We start from the raw sequence: 21,088 nt of genomic DNA on the forward strand, positions 1-21,088 counted from the left end.
CCACCCACCCCACCTTGCAGCCCTGCAGATCCCTGGAACAAGCATAGATGGCCCTAAATAGCCTTTTCACTCCTAAAGCTGAATACGCTTTGCAACGGATGAAGGGGAGACTCTAGGAACAGGGAAAAAACAGCTGGACGACCGCTGGCAGAACAGCTCCGTCAACGGGAAGCAGTCATGGCCATCCTTGCTATAAAATCGGCAAGGGGTGAGACCCTCAACTGCCCCCAACACATTGTGAACGAATTTGCCTCGTTATATAAATCCCTCTATACTCGGGGAGAACCGAATGAAGGAAACTGAATGATTACTTTCTTGAGAGAGGCAGACCTTCCCTGTCTCTCAGACAAGGGCAGGGAGCTCCTAGAAGGGGAATTCAGCAAAGAGGAGATAGGGCTCGCAATATCGAAACTACCATTCATAAAGTCCCCGGGCAAGATGGCTTCCCGTCAGAATTTTATAGGTGACCGGGGGAAGAGATGTTTGACACCTTTGCAGGCCGCATTCCAGGAGGCCGAGTGGATGTCCTCCCTAGGTCCCCTGTCCAACAAGGCAATGATTGCTGTCCTGCTCAAACATGGGGAAAAAACCCTTCTATGCAGCAGCTACCGGCCCATCTCCTTGCTAAACTGTGACATTAAAATACTGGCCAGTGTTTTAGCAGCCCGCTTGTGTAAAGTTCTCCCCTCTGTGATACACCACACGCAAGTAGGTTTTCTACCAGGCCGGTCTTCCAGGAACCACCTTCGCACCTTGGCACCCACTCTTTGGCCAGCCAAAGATCTCCAGTCCGAATAATGGGCTCTTTCCTTCGACACAGAAAAGGCGTTGGACTGCATCAAATGGAGTTACCTAATTGAGGGGATGGAACGCTTTGGAGCTCAATTCATCACTAAGGTGCGGCTGCTGTATGATAGCCCTACTGCCCAGGTTAACTGCGGGCGATTCCTATATGATCCTTCTCCAATTTGCTGGGGAACGTATCAGGGATGCCCCCTATCCCCACTCCTCTTCCTTCTTGCCATGGAACTCTTAGCCTCTACCATCTGCAATTCCACCAGCATCATAGCCATCCCACTCCCAACAGGCCAATCCAAGCTCTATCTCTACACTGATGATGTTCTGCTCACTCTAACTGATCTACAAAGATCCCTACCGACCTTGGTGGGCATTATTGACGATTTCCCTACATTCTCCATCTATAAAATAAACTGGGATGAGAGTGAAGCCCTTCCCATTTTGAATGGCACCACCAAAGCGGCCTTACATGGCTTCACTTACCACTGGCAAACCTCACGTCTCAAATATCTGGCGTTACTGGGGAATAGAGGCATGGGGGAATAGTCCAGGATAACTTGAACGCACTACTTGCTCCGAGGAAATAGGACTTTGAAAAGTGGTTTGTACTGGGGTTCTCTATGTAGGGCAGAGTGCAGGCAGTACGGATGGTAACCCTACCACGCTTCATATGCACACTCGGGACGCTCCCTGTCCAGGAGCGTCTTTCCCCACTTCCATTGACTCCCAGAAACGGTCCTTTGTGTGGGGTTCCTCGAAAACCGAGCTAGCCCTAACTAGGTTGATGGCTCGTCGTTCCAACGGATGTCTGGGCCTCCCGTAAGTGGAACACTACGCCCTTGCTCTCCAGCTGTCTCAACTGGCATATATGCTGCCAGGGGTCTTGGACCCACCGCAACAGGTACACATAGAACAGAACCTACTCTCAGCAGACGTAAGCCTCTCCATTCTATATGGGGCCTGCCCTGGACCTGCCAACACAACTCATTTTAAGAGCTGAGGGATGAGTTTAGCCTCCATGTGGCGCAAACCTAGCACTATATGCTGTTGTGACACTGCCTGAGGGCTTGCTTGGGCCCTCGCCCATGGTCCCTACTTACCTCGCCAGTAGTGTCTTATCTACACATATGGTGGAAGCACAATGGGATGATGCAGGACTACACAGTACATCATCATCACATCTCTTCTCACAACCCCTATCTCAAGCTCTACACCCCAAATGGCAAGCCCGATTGCTAGTCACGTAAAGGAAGACAAGTGGGCAGATGCCCTTGAAGCGATGGATAGGGATACCAGGGAGGCCTAACTGAAGTTCTTCCTTTTTAGGACTTTACACGACTGGCATTGGACACCAATCAAACTGAACAGAGCAGGTCTTCTCCTACAGGCAAACTGCTGGAGATGCATAAACACCCGCTGCGATATAACATATCATATGTGAATGCCCTTTGATCCAATCCTTCTGGTCATATGTTGGATCAATCTTGAGTACCTTCATACCTCTTCACCTGCTACTCACCCCCCCAACCATTCTCCTTCATGATACACGAAACTCATCGGAGCTCTCGTGGCTGCAACATCACCTCCTCTACACATCCTTGGCAACAGCCAAGATATGCATCCCCACCAATCGAGATCGCCAGCACCTCCGTGGCAGGATGCATGGCTAGTGGCCATGATCAAGGTAGCCTCACATGAGCACATTATCTACAACCTACAAGACCAGTCTGATCTATTCCTCCAAATGTGGGCACCTTTTCTGTAAGACGAGAATGATGTCGTACACCCTACATCAGACGCCTCAGTTCCCACACACCCCAGTCCACCTCCAACCAAATGGATTAAACCGAGGGGTATTACTCCGTACCACTGCCTATCCCTACAGCTCAGAATGTTTACTCACTTTCTCCCCTCCTTCCTCCCCCAGTCTTCGTTTGTGACACATGTACTAGCTTTGTCTCCTAACCCTTCTCACGTCTCCACTGCTGTTCTACCCTGCCCTGCTTTCCCACATCCCCCACCCCACCCCATCCCCCCTTTGAACCTACACCCTTATTCCCCTATCCATACCCCCATGCCCACCCTCCTCACCTCTTCCCTTCACTTACCATGGACCCCTTCTCCCTCCCTCTCCCTCTTCCCCTCCCTCCTATCCCACCCCCTTCTCCTAGCCCCCTCTCCTCCCCACACCTTATCCCACAACCCACTGATACCTACCTCTCCCACCCACAATTCCCTCCCTCCCCTCCCATCTCCTCCCAGTCACGCAGACACACCAAATGATATGGACTCCCATTCCCCTCACACTGAAGACAGCAGCTGAGACTGCCTACACCATCAACCTGGTTCTGTCATTACCTCCCTCTTCCCTACCTGTTCTTTTTATCAAACTCCCATTAATTTATACAATAACCTAAGAATATACCCCCGATAGGGGAAGCTCTCCAGCCCTTAATTCCTGCCTGTTCCACAATCCAACCTTATCCTCTACCCTGTTCATACCCTAAGACACTCGGCCACAGTCACCCTACTTGTTCATTAGCCCCATCGGTATTTACCATGACAGTTATCTCTTATCTTGTATGCGCATATACCCTAAATCTATCCGCTATCATGAGACGCAGTAGACACCATAGATATGGCTCACCAGGAAGCCGACTTCTCATCAGCGACGTGGGCACGTACTACCCCATCACCTGTAGGTCGGCATCCAGTTCCTTCGATCCTCTCTAAACTTTTCTGTGTGCACCTCCCGGAGGTCCCTAACCCTTATTTCCTACCCTGCCCCCCCATGATTACCCTCCCATGATTATTTTATATATATGTCTTACATTCATTTATATTTATTGAAATATGTAACTATTTTAAATTATTTCATTTCATTTAATATTATTTACTATGAGTTTTTATTTTAAGTCCATATGTCCCTTATTTTCTATGGGAGGGTATTGTAGTACAAGTGGTTAACCATGGGTAGTGTTGGACTTACTATAAAAAGTATAAGTTACTACAAAAGCGTGAGTTACTATAAAAGTGCAGTTTGTGAATTCCGGAAAGTAGTAGGTAGATAGTAGTAAACTTACTCAAAAGTGTTAACTAACTCAAAAGTACAGTTTGCGAATCAGGTCCATAAATGGTGAGTGGCTAAACATGGTAAAGTTACTACAAAGTGTAAGACTATAATTACACACGAATAAGCGTACACATGTAAATTTACATGTGTGCATAGGGACAAGGTGATGATATCTTGGAAAGGTAAAACAATAATAACGTTTAGAAAATTTCATTTCAAGATGGTCGCCCAGTGCCATTGTATTTACCAATGCCTGCACTATAATCAAACATTGTAAAGGCCAACACCAGTGAGCGGTTGCTTTCAATTCTACAAGAATTATCAAGCCCAATTGGGCAAGGGAGACCAAATGGCTTTGCCAATATATGTTGAGATTAATGTTGATCACTTTAGAGCTATAAATAAAGGGTGTCTCTGTACTGACTATTGTTTATCTTGATGTGGTCCTTCCATTGGGGAACGTAGACTAGAGTTTCTAGCTACTCTGCCCGCATGCTGGTATGACTCTTCATCCAACCCTCTCATTTCTCACTATGGCCACAACTATAAACGGTCATTCGTGGCCCAGAAAGTCTAGTCTGTGTTTGGAGGCAATGATGGCACCTTTAGTTAGAGGAATAGAATGGAGAAAGGATTTTAAGAAAAAGTACAGAGATTAAGGAGCAAAAAGAGTGAGGAGACATAAATAATCAAAATAAAAAAGCATTTATTTTATTTTTCTTAGAAGTTTTATTTTGCAAAGAGTCAAGCTATTTGATGCGCGTTAACTAGTTACAAGACTAGTCAATGTGTGTAATATCTCATAAGTGGAAAAAATCCTTGCCAACTCCAGCAACTCGAAGGAACTCTCCAACATCATACAGGAATTCACCAAACCCCCCATTGAACCACAGATGTCACACCTTCCCAGGACCTCTGCAACAAACTCGGCTCCAACTTCCATCTCAAGATCAAGTCCCTCTATGACAACTTCAATGAACAGACACCAAACACCGAAACCACTCCTACCTCCAGCAACACCAGCTAGCCTACCATATCCGCCTGGACCCGGTCACCATCAAAGACACTGCCTCGACCGTGAAGAGCATTCACTCAGGAGCCCCCACGGACCCCTGCCTGCCGCACATTTTCCACAGAGCCGCCGCCTCTATAGCACCCTAGCTACGAAGCATCATCAACGCCACCTTTGAATCCGGCTTATTCCCCGACGACTGGAAACTCGCAGAAGCCAAGCCAGAGATCAGTTTCAGAGTACCCCAAGGATCTTCACTCAGCCTCACACTCTTCAACATCTACATGGCCCCCTCACCGCCATCGTCAGACAGCATGGACTCAGCAGCCAACGACACCCAGCTCCTCATCTACCTCACGAAGGAACCCGACACCACCAGACTCAGTGTCCAGGAAGGAATTAAAGGTGTCGCTTCATGGATGAGAAGCAGCTGTCTGAAGTTCAACTCGGAGAAATCAGAAGTCCTCGTCCACGCACCCACCCCTCAGCATGGGCCAACATTTGTTGGCCCACGACCCTCGGCAACCCACCCACACCCACAGTCCACACCCGCAGCCTCAACTCCTCCCTCACTATGACCCGACAAATCAGTGCCATCTGCTCCATGTCCTTCAACACCCTACGCATCCTCCGCAAATCCTTCAAATGGATCCCCCGAATCCAGAAAAACCATCACCCACGCACTCCTAACCAGCAGACTTGACTATGGAAACGCCCTCTATGCCGGAATCAACAAATCCCTGCTCCGAAAACTCCAGACCATCCAGTACACCACTGCCAGACTCGTCCTCGGCATCCCTCGACATGACCACATCACCCAGAACCTATGAGACCTTCACTGGTTCCCCATTGAGAAGAGAGTAACCTTCAAGCTGCTCACTCACACCTACAAATCCCTCCACAGCACCAAACTCCAATACCTCAACAAAAAAATCTGGTGTGCCCCTCTGTCTGAATTGTCCCCCTTTCCTGAACCGCATTGACTTTATAGACCAAGCTGTGTAGGAACAGGCCTTTGGCGCTCCCACTGTGGTGCCTTTTTAATAGGCCCCACCGTGGGAACGCCATAGGACTGCCTGCCAGACCGCGAGATAACTTGTAATCTGGCAGGTGGCCGGCAGTGAGGATTGGCACTGTGGAAGCAGGGCAGTGGCATGGTAGCCCACTCCCACATCGCCAAACCCAGAATCATGCCATAAGTAATTTGTTAAACCAACGTAGAGGCTGTTATAATAATTTGATTGTGCTTCAAAATTTCTATAGAAATATGGAAAGCACTTTCTGCATTGTTTTAATTTGGAAGCTAGACATTCTTGAGACTGCATTGGCATGCATTGATAAATTATCATCAGGTTGAATTCCCATAGTCAGATTAGCATCAAGTTGAATTTCCAACACATGAACAGATCTGGATCGTGTTGGACACAGGCCAAATCTCAGGGGATCAAAATGTTAGTGATCGCCAGAGAAAAAGACTTCTGTCTTGACTGTCATTTCGTTTTAAATAGTTGATTTTTATCCAGCAATCAAAAGCAAGAAAACAGACTCTGAGTCAAGAAAACCAAAGAGTGGCATCTCCAGCTATTCAGCTATTATTATGTGCATGGTTGTCAAATTTGAGGCCACATTTCAGAGCTCAAATCTAGGTGAATGTTAAATAAAGCTGACCTAAGTGAGAAGCCCTCTCGATCCCCACATAAAGGTTCATGTTGTCTAAAGGCAAGGGAAGGTTTTGACCCATCATTTGCGACATCCTCTGAAAACAAAGAAATCTAGCTAAGCACTGTGTCCCTCACCTGGATGTCTTTTAGCTGACCAACCAGAATGTCACTGGACATTGTTGAGAGGCAATCAAAAAGAGGTTGATGGTGCTTTTAAATCTACGGGGTCACTGTGTGTAAACCATAGCAAGAGTTAATGCTCTCAGGATGAAAGTAGCAAGCATAATGATTGCTCAATATGATGACCTCAAGGTGGTTGCATTTGTAATTATAAGAACCCCTTTGAGAAATTGGACAATTTGTGCAATAACATGGTATGGTGTATTGCCCCTCAAGGAGAGAGCAAGTCAGTTTTTCATTGCATAAAATAAGGTTGTTCAACTTAGACTATTCAAATATATCTGCCCTACACAAATCTCTGAAATTCAGAAAAACAATAGTCTGAAATGCATTGCATTATTTCATTTAATGACTCAAAGCAACATTGGTACTTGATAGCTGCTGGTTCTTGTAGGACTCCAAAAACAATTACTGATGCTGCTTTTCCTAAGGATGTGTGGCTAAAATACATTCCCAAATTTTATACAGCAGATTATTGCATGGATATGAAATGGGCATTTGGTATGGCATGAAAGGTCATAAGTTTCATCCATTGATCAAAGTGATGTCTGTAAAAAAGTTATATACAGCGCCCCTTGGCCGAATGGCTTACCTACAGCTGCATTGCAATTTCACCTATATTCTGAGATGGGCTGTAGTTTCTTTGTTTTCAAAATTCACTTCATTTCCAAATGTGTCAAGGTCCAAAATAAAGCAAAGTTATTCTTTTTAAAATAAAAGATAAAGTTTATTTGATGATTGAATAAGCAACTCATAGAAGATACATACAGATAAATACAATATGGTGTAGCCTCTTGGTAGCGTTCCGCTCAACATCGTAATCGGGCCCTAAGGGTCAGGTATGAGGGTGGTTAATGCACAATTCAAATATTATGTGGCATTTCACTGCTTTTATTGTCTTGATGCCAACATATTAATTCCATTCAGTTATACATCTGTTGGACTTAATACAGATCTTAACGTAATCATTAGAACATTAAAGCAACATGACCTATATATGATATATTAAAATATTAGAGAATGTGGTTTTTTGCATACTGATGCCTTTTATGACATTTTAATTTTTCATGTTTTAAAAGGAAGAGAGAAAATGAAATTGATTGTGTGGTTTATTTAAATGATTGGTACCCATCCCATTTTATATCTGTTTCTATTTTTTGATTTTATCTGTAAAATCGAATAAAGAATATGAAATTGAATTAATTGAATTGAATTGATATTATGAATGGAAATCATCTCAGGGACTGTTTGAAATGTTGAAATGTCATAATCTGTGTGATTTAAACTTGTATTCTGTTTTTTCTCTTCTATCTGTGGATTTTAATAATTCGAATAAGATTTATTTGATTTTGATTTGATATAATAAAATAAAAGAAAGAGATTAGAAATCGTACACTAACTGTAAAACAGTAAATTATATAGCTGTGGTGATTTATCAAATATTTTTAAGGGCTTTTTGGATTTAAGGTTGATTAATAAACATCCAAAGCATACAGTTTTACAAATCGAATTCCGAGTTAGAACTCTCAAAATACCTAACCACTAACACGAAAAGCCAATTGAGTGTACTTAGGTCACCTGACGATTGCCTTTGTGTCTTTGAAATTTAAAAAGAAACCTATTGCTGGCATCATATGGCACTGCAGAGACCTCTAAGTGTAGTGATTATTTTGTATGGTTTTATAATTAAATACATCAAGGATAAAGAAAAAAAGGTTACTCATATTCTGCTTAGTTGCTGTAGGCCGCAAGAAGCATTTTAGTTTGTGAGTAGTTTATGTGGGTCCGGGAGAAATTTCCGTTATGGGGGTGCAATCTCGCACAATTTCACGTCATTCCTGTTACGCGAAAATCCTGAAATGAATCCCATTATGCCATGTTGAGTAAGTACGTGCCACTCGCAGAAAAAATATCATGCAAGTTCATGGGAACAATGCAAACGACCAGGATGAAAGAGACTGCTATTATCAGCTCTTGTATTTCTTGCAGTTTTGAAACAAAATACATCTTGTCATCCAAAACGGAAGAGAAGGCGCATTTCATTTTAAAATATAATAACAAATGCTGGTTCTGCATTTCAAATAACTTGACATAATTTTTCAAGTATTTCAACTAATTATGCAAAAGAATATTTTCACGGATTTCCTACACCCCTAGGGGCATATTATCAAGACAAGCAATAAAATTATCGCCGCTTTAGCGGCAGAAAACTGCAGCTAAAACGGCGATAATGGGCTTGATAATATTCTCTTTGGAATTCCAATTGAAGCCCATGTTAGATGTGAAGGACATCCAATCTGAGCTTCAATTGGAATTCCATAGAGCACATTATCAAGCCCATTATCGCCGTTTTAGCGGCAGTTTTCTGTCGCTAAAGCGGCGATAATGTTATCGCCTGTCTTAATAATATGCCCCCACGTTTTATGACTATCTGGTGTTACTCATATACTCACTTTTTTCTACTCACTGGATAGTTGACCTACTACAATCTTCTTGTCACTGATAAGGTTGCCCCTTAATAGTCAGGCCTGCTTCTGAAACAATTTAGGGGCATATTATCAAGTACAGCGTTAAAATTATCGCCGCTTTAGCGGCAGAAAAGTGCCGCTAAAGCGGCGATAATGGGCTTGATAATATGCCGCAGAGAATTCCAAAAGAAGCCCATGTTGACACCAGAATATGGGCTTCTATGGGAATTCTCTGCGGCATATTATCAAGCCCATTATCGCCGCTTTAGCGGCAGTTTTCTGCCGCTAAAGCGGCGATAATTTTAACACCGTTTCTTGATAATATGCCCCTACGTAGGTTTACATTATTCCAGGCAACGGTGTGAGTTACTTTTGCCTAGTGAGTAAATCATTACCAAAAGTTTTTCTCTGATTAGCTATGTCTTACTTGAGTCTCAGAAGTAAGTTAACATCAATACCCAGGGTTGATTCCCAAAGGATTTTGTGTGAGTAATTTCCAGGAATAAGACGGACTTACTCATAAAACAGTGAACAAGTAAGCCTTACTCCTGGAAATTTATGAGTAAGACACATGTAAACCTCTCGTCACAATGCCCACTCACAGAATCTTTTGGGGAATCAGGGGCCTGGTGTAAAAAGTCTTTTTTTTTAAAGTCACAAACCCTCAGATTCAGCAAATCTGAGGGCTTGCAACTGCTAACGCACTTTTGTAAAGTAGTAAACCCAATTAACACTTCAGAAAAGGATTTTCATGCCATTATATGGGTTACGTAAACATTAAAGAATTGCTATTTAGAAGGGGCGTATTATGGGCCTGACTTCCAAAAACGGACTTCTTATGATATGTATTAATGTCTTGCAACTAAAATCCGATCACATAGCTTTATTTTTCCACCACTTTAAAATTGATCATAAGCCATTCCCAAACAGAATGAGGTCGCCAGGAGACCCTTCCCCTTTGAGAATGTTAACAAAAATATTTTTTAGGAGTAGGCAGTGGTCCCTGTGACCATTGCCTACTCCTAAAATAGGTTTGTTTAATGTTTGCTTTTTGTTTTTTTTAATGCTTCCTGTTTTGCTTCTAGGAAAATGAGCTGCATATAGAAAAAGGTTCCAGTATTTAAAAGCAATCACAGACATTGTGGTCCTGACCTCAACTGACCACCATTGCGATTCATAGTGGGTCACCATTTGTAACCTACCTTGTGAAAAGTTGGCCTGGTATATGCTGTCCACTAGTTAAAGTGGGCACCTTGCACCAGTCCAAACGACCCTTATGATGTATGAGGTCAAAGATAACCTTTAGAACGCTATCCTAGTGGTAGCTGTGGAGAGCATCCTTCAGGCTTAATCTTGAAGGAATGTAAAGCAGCTTGTTTTACCAGAATATCACCTTTACTATTAACTAATAGAAAGGAGAACCACACAGTAGTTATAAAAATATGTATTTATTTATATAACACTTTCTAGTGTCCTCTTCACGAGGCTACAACACAAACACATAATACTTTAGCAAAGAAACAGTTGTAAGTAGCACAATACACAGTGGGCTCCAGGAGGAGACCAAACCATATACTAAAATAGTGGTATAAGAACTACGACTGGAGTCGAGACATTGTCTAGAACACTTAGAATCGCTGGGACCCCAAGGAACCACCCAAGGTGAGTAGAAAGGGATCCCACAGAGGACGGGTGCAGTGTACTAACACAACTGCTGGCTCTGTACAATTCTATGGGGTAGTCGCGATTACAATTTTAAAGTTTAAGGACCCTTCTCGATGGACTTTGAGGAAACCCTTTTGAACTTAGGAGGCTGGAGAGCCATCCCATCAGTGGATACTGTAGTACCCGAGTTACCTATCCCAGAGGAGCCAAGGTGCATAGGCATGGAGTGGTGTCGGAAACCTCCGTCGTTCTTAAAGGAGGGCTGCGAAGAAGAGCTGCTCCCGGGAAGGAAGAAAGTGTCCGTAGGAATCCAAGGGTGGATTTCTGATGGAAGGAACCTGAAATCAGAGGGGACAGAGTCTGGGTCACTTTAGAGTGACCAGGGGCTCGGTAGACGAATTCCCACCGATGTCGGGTGCTTCAGGTGAGAAGAAGGGATGCTTGACTCTGCAGCCACGAGGTCCAGGAAACATCAAGGACAACCAGGAGCTGGATGCGAGATTTCCCACAAAGGATATCGAGTGCTGAGGGGTCGGTGTTTGGCTGGGGCACCAACAAGCTTTGGCAACAGCAACCCACGCAGGAAGGTCAAGCAGGTTACGGTGTGGACCAGCAAGGTCCAGGGGACTCACCAAGCAATGGGGAGTCAGGGCTCATCTGGAGCAACCAGGAAAGCTCAATACAAATCAAGATGACCCTCAAGAGAACGAGGGGACCTCAAGCAAGATCACAAAGTACAAGCCCACGGAGCACTCGGTGCATGGAGGCCAGAGTTCTTTGGAGGAAATCATGCTCAGGGTCAGAACTACACAGAGTCCAATGCACAAGCTCAGGAATTGCCAGCAAGCATATGCACTTGCAAAAGTATGCAGGGCACAGGGGTTCGGGTTATGCGGGCGCCACAGGGATACTGGCCTCAAACTCAGTGAGAGGGCAGATCAACCTCAAGGAACTTCGGAACCTATCTGCTGGAGTCTTTGAAGTCCGCAGGAGCTCAGGATCAACAGACCACTCAGTTGTGTTACAGTGCCTGCGAATGCAGGGGAGCGACTCCTTCACCCCAAGGGAGATTCTTCAGTTGTCCTTAGTTCTCCACAGGTCCTGCACATAGCCTTTATGGTGAAAGGACACAGACGATGCTTTGGACGGAGAGGGAGACGAAGTAGGGCCCAGTCAAACTCCAGCAAAGTCCAGAGTGTCTAGGCGGTCGGAGGTCAGTGGTTTCTTGTTGCGGAATCTTGTACACATAAAATCTAAAGTCTTACAGCCAGGTAAGCTCTTATGTACCCCCGGGAGAGGGTTGGACAGAGTCAGGGGACCCTACTGGTGGAGAGTCAGAATAGAGGGGAGGTTACTCCCTTGTCCTTTGTCCAGTTTTGCGCCAGTGCAGGAGCCAACGGCTTACAGCACTTGTTTGATCTGGACTATGCACAGGGACACCAAATGTGCCCCAGGTGCAGACTTTCAGGCACTTTGACAGGGCACCCACCCAGCCCCAATACACTAAATCCTGTCTGGGAGGTGGTCACACCTCCCTGTGACAGGATGCCTATTGTGCCTCCTTCCTCTGCTCAAGCTTGGCTCAGCAGCAGGAGGGCAGAAATGTGTCTCTAGTCGGCAGGATCCATTTTGTGCTGAGCGGGTCGAGAAGGCTGGCACTGGAAAGACCAGTGACCTCACGAAGCAAACTTCAGAAGGGTGGAATCATACCTCCACACCGGTTACCGATGTGGAGGTATGATTCCAGGGTGTTTGATACCAGACACAACATGTTTTATTTCAGCAGTTTTTGAGATAGCATTTACCGCGATGTTATAATGCACCTCTACGTATATGTCTGGCTGAGTCACAGACAACCTGGGAGAATGGTATCCGAAGGCTGCAGAGGGACTCAACTCATGCAGGGGCACCCTCTCACGTAAAACCCAGCACCCTGCCTTCTGGATTGTTAAGGCCTGCTATAGGGGTGACTAATACGTTTTAAGTGTAGTGACCTATAGATATAGTGAACCTATATCTAAAGTAAGTGGTGCAAGCACCAACTTACACAGGCTGCAATGGCAAACCTGTAGTTCCAATTTTCATGGCATCTCATGGGTGGCATTGGCATAATACATGCTTCAGCCCATGGGAGGCCTCTGGGGTACCTATGCCCTGGATACATGTGTAGCATATATTAGGGACTGATAAGGGTACCCCAGTATCCAATCTGGGGTGTACCAGAGTACATGGCATAATGTTTTAAGGTGAAAGCAGATAGACTGGGTTCCTGATTGGCAGGATCCCAGTCAGACTAGTCAAAATAGTGTAACATCAAGCAAAAGGTGGGGGTAACCATAAGAAGCAGATCCTACTTTCCTACATACCTCATTAATATTCATGAGGTAAGTTGAATTGTGACCCACTGCTAATCAGGTTTATGTGAACCGACCTATTAATACATCGGTCGCTTTGCAAAAACAGAATAGATTTGGTAAAGGTGGGGACGCAATTTGCAATGACGTTTACCAAACCCATACTTGATATATCTGGCCAGACCCCAATGGTTGTGGTGAATGAGAAACCTCAAAGAGTTGCTGAAAGGCCACCCTGTTTCCGAAAGCACTTCTTAAACCCTATGTAGGGCAGAAACGTGCTTTGCAAATGCTGTTAACACAATATAACTAATGCACACACAAGCAATTCTGTTTAGATCATGCTGTGCCACTAAATCATATGAAACAGTAGTCATGGGAAGCCATTGAATTCCATGTTTATCTGCAGCAGTCATATTTGAAGTAACCGAATATCATTTACAGATAGGTCCAAGACTCAGAACTATTATATTTTAAGTCAAGCAATGCCTTTAGATTTGGAGGGATGCTGTAACAATAATGAACCTTAATCTTGGATGTTTACTTTCTGCATTACTTATCTCTTTAAATTCTATTAACAAATTGCTTTATGTAGTCTTTCCTGCTGGAGATTTGCCAGATCTAAGAGCTGTAAATAACCAGCATCACCCTGTTAAATGGTACTTGATTTACCAACCTCAGATGGATGAAAGACTGGAGCACTCTACAAGGCTTTGAACTTGGAACCTACAGGTCACATCATATATTTTTTGCACAATTTACAGAAACTGCTGCTTTTAAGAGCTGCATTGTGCCTTTGGCTGTGTGCACTGGTGGTTGGACAAAATGCTTGGCCTCTTGTTATGCCCTGCCCCGAGCCCGCTGTGGGTAAACCGCCCTACTTTTTTTAGTGTGTTTTTAGTGTAAAAGCTTTTTATACCTTTTTTCAAACTTATGTTAACCTTTTTTAAGGTAGCATATGTTTTATATATTTTTAACTATTTTCTCAAACTTTTCTTTTGCTCTTTTTTTTCTTTAAGCTTGCAATGAAGAATTTGTGGTATTTTTTAGGTACTCGTTCATAGCACAGTTTTATTAATCTTTCTGCAACATGTAACTGTTTCAATATATTGAGAATATCAGCAGCCTTCTGTCTTCTTTCTCTTCCACAGCATAAAGTACTTCTGGTGGTACTGTTTCCCCCTCACTGTATTTTCATTTTTGCTTGGGTGTACTGGTTTAGGTGCATGGCTTATTCCAAATGAGTACACACCAGGATGTCTAAGCTACAGGACCTGGGCACACAAATTTCACATCACCTTTTGGGTGTACACCTTCTTCTCCCTTCTGATGTGTATCAAACCTTTCCATATGAGGGATTCTGTGCTGGAATTATCTGCCTTTACACCCTATGAAGTTGTTGCTACTTCAATGACATTCCTTCTTGCTGTACCACAGCAGATGACAGACCTTGACTTGAGCCTACAACTTGGTGGCACTAGCCAGATGCTTCCTTCTCTTGATCTCTGGGGAGAAAGTGAAAATGGCGCCCTTCAAAGTGAGACCTCCTTATTTCTGCAGGCTAAACACTTGTTCCTTTACAGAGTGAATCTTTAATGCAATCAGATGGTGTCTTTCTTGTTTTTTGCATTTCAAAGATGTACAGTTCCTCTGTTGCTCCTCGTGCAATTGCAGCGGCTGAACTTCCTTTCTGACTTCCATATACCCAAAAATGAGTACTGTGAACCCGTTACATTTTTTATACATTGTGTTTAGTGTGAATTCAACTATACTCTTTGAGGGCAGTTGTTAATTAAGTACATACAACTTTAAACTCACACCCCTAGTGGTACATTTCAATTTTTCACAATTATATGACTTGTTAGTTTTGTGGTACTGTGAATGGGTACTGATGATCCGGATATACCCATGCCTATTTTCCAGTAACCTCAAAGAAACCACATAACCCTATGGATTATGGAAGACATCCGATTGGTTCTAGTGAATGTATTCCTCCACATTAAGGAGCCTATTTAGTTGTTATTGTTTGCTGTTCTTTACTTTTTGGGGGATTACACTCTCTTTGCTCCTTTGCAAAGACTTCTTGACAGGAAGAATAAGAGAAATGAAATCCAGAGGTACATTGAGAAGAGACAAGTGAATAAGTGAAAAATCTTAGGACTAAGTGATCAAGTTCACCACCAGAGTCCACTGTGTTAAACTTTTTTACTGTTCCAGAGGATGAAAATAAATTAACCTCGATGTATGTCTTTTTTTGGGGGTAGATTTATATAGTGCGGTCTCGTCCCATGGTATCAGAGTGCTTTACATGAGCACCAGTTGCGTTACAGAAGGATGCATTCATTTTGTTAGGCACAGGGAAATTAAGTCCTTTTCCCAGATTCACAGGTTGTTAAGCGTCCCTGCCGAGACTCAAACCCAGTTCCACAGCTTCGAGGTTAACCGCCAAAAAGCTGGGCAAAGGGAGTGTTAGACCTGCCATCTTTGGCATGTTTCCCCTGTCTTTTTGCTTTCTGACCTCCTGGTTTTGACTCTGTTTTTGCTGTTTTAGTGTCTCTGCGCACTTTCTCACTGGTGTTCAGTGTTAAAGTGCAAGTGCTCCTGTTGTAAATTGAATTATGGATCGGTGTTTCCATGATTGGCATCATTGATTTTCTAGTAAGTCCCTAGTAAAGTGCACTGAGAGTGCCAGGGCCTGTAAGTCAAATGCTGCTTGTGGGCCTGCAGCACTGGTTTGTGCCACCCACACAAGCAGCCCTTTAAAGGGTTTTCAGACCTGCCACTGCAGTGTCTGCGTGCAGTTTGTAACTGCCAGGTCAACCTGGCAAGTACACCCACTTGTCAGGCCCTAATCTTCCCTTTTTATACATATGTCACCCCTAAGGTATGCCCAAGGTACCCCTGTGGGCAGGGTGTTGTGTATGTCAAAGGTAGGACATGTACTGGTGTGTGCGACTTGTCCTGGTAGTGAATTACAGTGTATTTTGTTTTCCCTATGGAAAGGCTATCTGTCTATTAGGATAGAGTTTACTTATAACATCTTACAAGCATAACTTCCCATTCGGACAAGATGGGGAAATGGAGTTTAGAATGCCTGGACTCGGAATGTAAAAATACATCTTTTAGTAAAGATGATTTTTATGTTCTGTGTTTGAAAATACCACTTTTAGAAAGTATGTATTTTCTTGCTTAACCATCCTGTGTTCCTCTGTTGGGTTGTGGATTGTCTGTCTGGTTTTGGAGTGACAGGGGCTAGGGGATGTGCATTCTCTTCAGACAGCCACTGGGGGGGGGGTTGAGGTGTGTCCTGCCTTTCCTGGATCAGGGCGGGGCTGAATAGACTTGGGCTGATTTTAGAGTAGTGGGAGTAGATTTCCTTGTACCTGAATGGGCCTGGTCTGCCTTAGACAATGCTGTCTCCACCTCCTACTGGGAAGTTGGGCCGGAGAGGACCAAACTGTTTCCAACTAAGCACAGACACTCTCTGCCAGAGAGAACAAAGAGAAATGCAATCTAAATATTGGAGCTCAGACCCCAGAACTTTAGAACTCTCTTAGATCAAGAAACCTGCCAAGAAGTAGAGCTGGAGGACTGCCCCGCTTCTGTGTTACTGCTTTGTTGGGTTGGCCTGCAGTTGCTGCTTCTGTCTTGGGCAGTGAAAGGACTGGACCGAACTTTCTTTACTTGTGCTGAGTATCTCCAAGGATTCGAAATTGAGCTTGTCTCCTGTTCACGAAGTCTCAGAGACAGCAAAGACTTCCCCTACCTCTGGGGACCGCCTCTGGAACTGTTGTTTTAGTTGCACAGAGGGGGAAAGCAGCCGACTCCGTCACCGACTCTGTCGCTGGCTCCATGTCCGAGAGGCACCACATAGGCCACCGCCGCATCTTACACCGCAATCCTGGTCTCACCGACGACTTCGACCGCTGCCACCATCAAGCCGCTTCTTGCACCGTGACCTGTGAGCATTGCATTCCGCACTGCCTCGCATCACTCCACTCCACCACCCTTGTCTTACCGACAACGTCGCTGCCCGCAGACTTCCACACCCGTGACCGCACCGTGGCCTGGCGGCACTGCTCGTAAGTCTCAAGATGCACCACCTTGTCCCACAATGCAGTCTGGACTGACCGACGCCAGCTCCAGCAACCAACGCCGTGACCTGTGAGCACCGCAATGAGCACCGCCTCACTCTGCACCTCAACCCTGGTTTCACCAACGGCCGCTGGACGACGGTTATCAAGCTGCTGCCTGCACCGCACCTTTAGGGCACCGCACAACCGCGACAGTTGCCACGGCCGGCCTGCACCCGCATTATCATCAACAATGAAAAGGTACTGTTTACGAGTCTGCTGACACCACGACTGACGTGGTCGGACAGAACTGTTGGATTCCGTTGTTTTCAGCACCATGGTTGCAGCGAACGGAGCTGCTGACTTCGAGGAACTGCATTTTTAAGGTTATTCTAGAAACATGCATATTTTTGAGTACTGTATGCCAGATTCTTATCATTTTGGTCTTGTTTTGAATATATAAAGTATTGGATATTTTTCTAAAGTGGTGTGGTATCCTTTTGTCGTGTTTTCACTGTGTTACTGTTGGTTATGTGAAAATGCTTTACACACTGCCTCTGAGATAAGCCTGACTGCTCATGCCAAGCTACCAAGGGGGTGAGCAGGGGTTATTTTAGGAGTGTATCCCCCTTATCCTGACTAGAAGGAAGGGCCCTACTTGGATAAAGGTGGAAATCCTTGCCAACTAGAGACCCCCATTTCCAACAGGGAGCCAAGGTAAAAACAGCCGCGGGACAGCTTCTTTGTACAAACACATTAATGCTTGTTATGGACCCAAGTTCAATGCTGCAAAAAGAAGAAGGGATGCTGAAACTCCAACTATATCTTCTACTGCAATGCAACACACCATTGCGCTAGGAGGTACGTCCACATGTTATCCTGCAGGATAAGCAAGAGCCGATTGATCCCTGCTTTCTGAATGTGGGTTTCCATTCATAGCTGAGCCACAGAGGATCTCTTGAGCAGCACAAAATGCAAAAGCATCAAAAAATCAAATGCTTCTTCCCCAGGAGAAATGTAAAAAAAAACCAGTTTGTTTCCCCTTGATGAAAATGCATTTTTATTTTGTTTTCCTCAAAACCATAAAAACACAATGAAAAATAAATGATCAAGGGTGCTCTTTGTGTTTCTTTCTACATTCCCGAAGGGGTACAAAGTAGTTACCTCATCATTTCCGGGCTTAGTGCTCTCAAGGGTTATATTTTGTAATCCTCTAATTAGCAATCCCCCAAGGTAACTGACCAGTGGGCACCAACATTCTACTGAAACCTGACTAACTCATACAAAAACACAGTGCTGGATTGATTGCCATTTATTAACCTATGATTATACTGCTGAATGCATATAGTCAGAAAACTTAACAGTAAACAAGTCTAGTAACAACAGTTGATTGTCAGTTTGGCACTCTGGAAATCATGCATATATTCATATATTAGGATTGCAATCTCTTTATCCCAACGTTTCTGCTGAACATAATGTTATGATGGAATTGGATGCAACCCAGACTTCCAACAGTGCTACGAGTCAATACTAATGGCAGGCTGTGCGCTGTAAAAATGTGATATAATAACATAACCTAAAACAATTTTGGGGCCTCTTTGTGAGATAATGCAAATGCAGCTGGACTTGTGCTAAGAAGCCAATTTCTATCATACAAGGCTACATTTAAAGAAAATGCATTCAAGAAAAAGCAGACATCATATAGGTCATTGCTAGAGAGGTCAAAGGAGTATCTCAAGCGTAGTAATGTTAACATGTATGGAATCCATAGTGTTATATGGCATTACCAACTCATCTACAAAGAAACTATAACAACACGCCATCATGTGGGTGAACCGTAGTATTACTTAAATATATTTCAATAATAATCAATCTCGAAGTTCAAAGAAATTTTTGAAATTGCATCAGAGACTGCAGAAAAGGAGAAAAGGATCCTGGGGAAAGTGAGGTGCAGCATGACCACAGCTTAGCTTCTCAATCAAGGTACAGGCCAATAATAATGCTGAAGTAGCTTTAACCTTTGCCATCCCTTTACTTCTAAATGGCACTTGAACTTTCCATCTATCAAATTTGATTGCAGTACTTGTAAAATGCAAGAAAAAGGAGCAGCCTTAACGTGGATAGAGAGCAGCGGGGGGAGGGGGGGGGGGGTAGTTATGAGTGGAGCGACAGTGCAAATAAATGGAGACAGAGACAATGTGCGACAAATATAGAAGCTGAGGGACAGGTAGCTTGCGATGTTTATTTCTACTACCATTGGGTCACAAAAAATATACAAAAGGCTCCAGGGCAGTTTGCAAGCATGGCCTGTGCAGGTAAGAGCGGTGGGGCCGGGTGGGGATTTTAACAGAGGACGGCCAGGGAAGATTAATTATTTATTTAATTATCTCTCATGGTCATCTTTCCAATCCCCCCCCCCCCCCCCAACCCGGTCCCACTGATGTTACCTGCAAGGGCCGCAGCTGGTAGTTTGGCAGGTCTATGAATGAGATTTGTTACTGCATAGAGATTGTCTAATATGACTATTCAGGGTAATATAGAGTGCAGTCTCCCGCCAAGGGTTCTGGCCCGGAAGTAGTTTTACCGGAGGAGTCCAGAAGTCCACTCCTGAGGCTCCTGCTATGGGCAAGTATCATTTAAAGAGCATAAACCTTCTTGATTACTCAATAAGGTGATTCACAATGATGCAGAAACAAAGTCCCAACAGCCAATTCCAAATGCTTCTCATGGTCACTGTCCCATAATGAGCATGCATACAGTCCAGACGCCAAATGAAGCCGAACTAGGCTCTTTGCCAGCACATGCCGTCATTCTGTGCTGGCTCTATTTATTCAGTTTACAACTGCTTACGCATAAAGAAGGGCCTTAATGATCTGGCACCATATTTGCACATATTGTCTCGGTCCACTAAGGAGAAGAAATGTATATACTGAATAGCAGACACGTTGATCCATCTCAAAGCATGGAATGGAAGGCAGAGCATTCAGGATTCTTTTTATTAACTCCAAACGTCATCCTCTGGTGTGAACAGTGCTTTCACTATCTGAATTTATACTGGGGCCCATTGCACCTGATATTAGGTTTATCTGGGCCATAAGACTCCACCACTTCAAAAAAGTCAGAATAGGCTCCAGAAAACCCTGAGAAGTTTGCAGCTGAAAGAAAGGGGACCTTACACTTGATGTAAAACTGTGCCTAGACTGAATCTGCAATGGTGTTATTTCTCAGCTTAAATCCCACTGGGTTTGAGCATAAACTCAACTGCCTTTTCCAAGACCACTTATAACCTTGAAATGATATAAGGTTTGTATGACCACAGAATTATTGAAATCTGTGGCCTCCTTGTTTTACAAAGACATCCAAAATAGGCACATAAACTAATTGGACTGAGTATCTTTTTAAATTTCGAGGAGTGCTGTTGGTGTTCCAGGGAAATGAGACAGCCATGTTGTCTTCCCCCCATTTAGAGGTTTGTACGGCCAATAACCATGTTTTTATCTGGCCCTATACTCCTCCTTGACCATATTAACGAGTATACTTTTTTACTGACTCTCCATTCCTTGGCTGGTAATCTTTTGACCATGACGCACATCCATCATGCTTTTTTCGGGGGCAGGGCCTTCTGCTATCTAGCCCCAAGCTCTGTGCCTCTCTTCCCTTATTCAACAGAAAGAGTTCCTAGTACTTTTTCTTCCCTAATGCCATTAAAACAATGCTATTTATGACACCTATCACCTGGTAACCTCTCATCTCAGGTTGTGTGTGACTGCAAATTCAGGGATATCTTGCTATGGTCACTGCTGT

Source organism: Triturus cristatus, chromosome 8 (assembly GCF_964204655.1).
Source record: "Triturus cristatus chromosome 8, aTriCri1.1, whole genome shotgun sequence".
Lineage (NCBI taxonomy): Eukaryota > Metazoa > Chordata > Amphibia > Caudata > Salamandridae > Triturus > Triturus cristatus.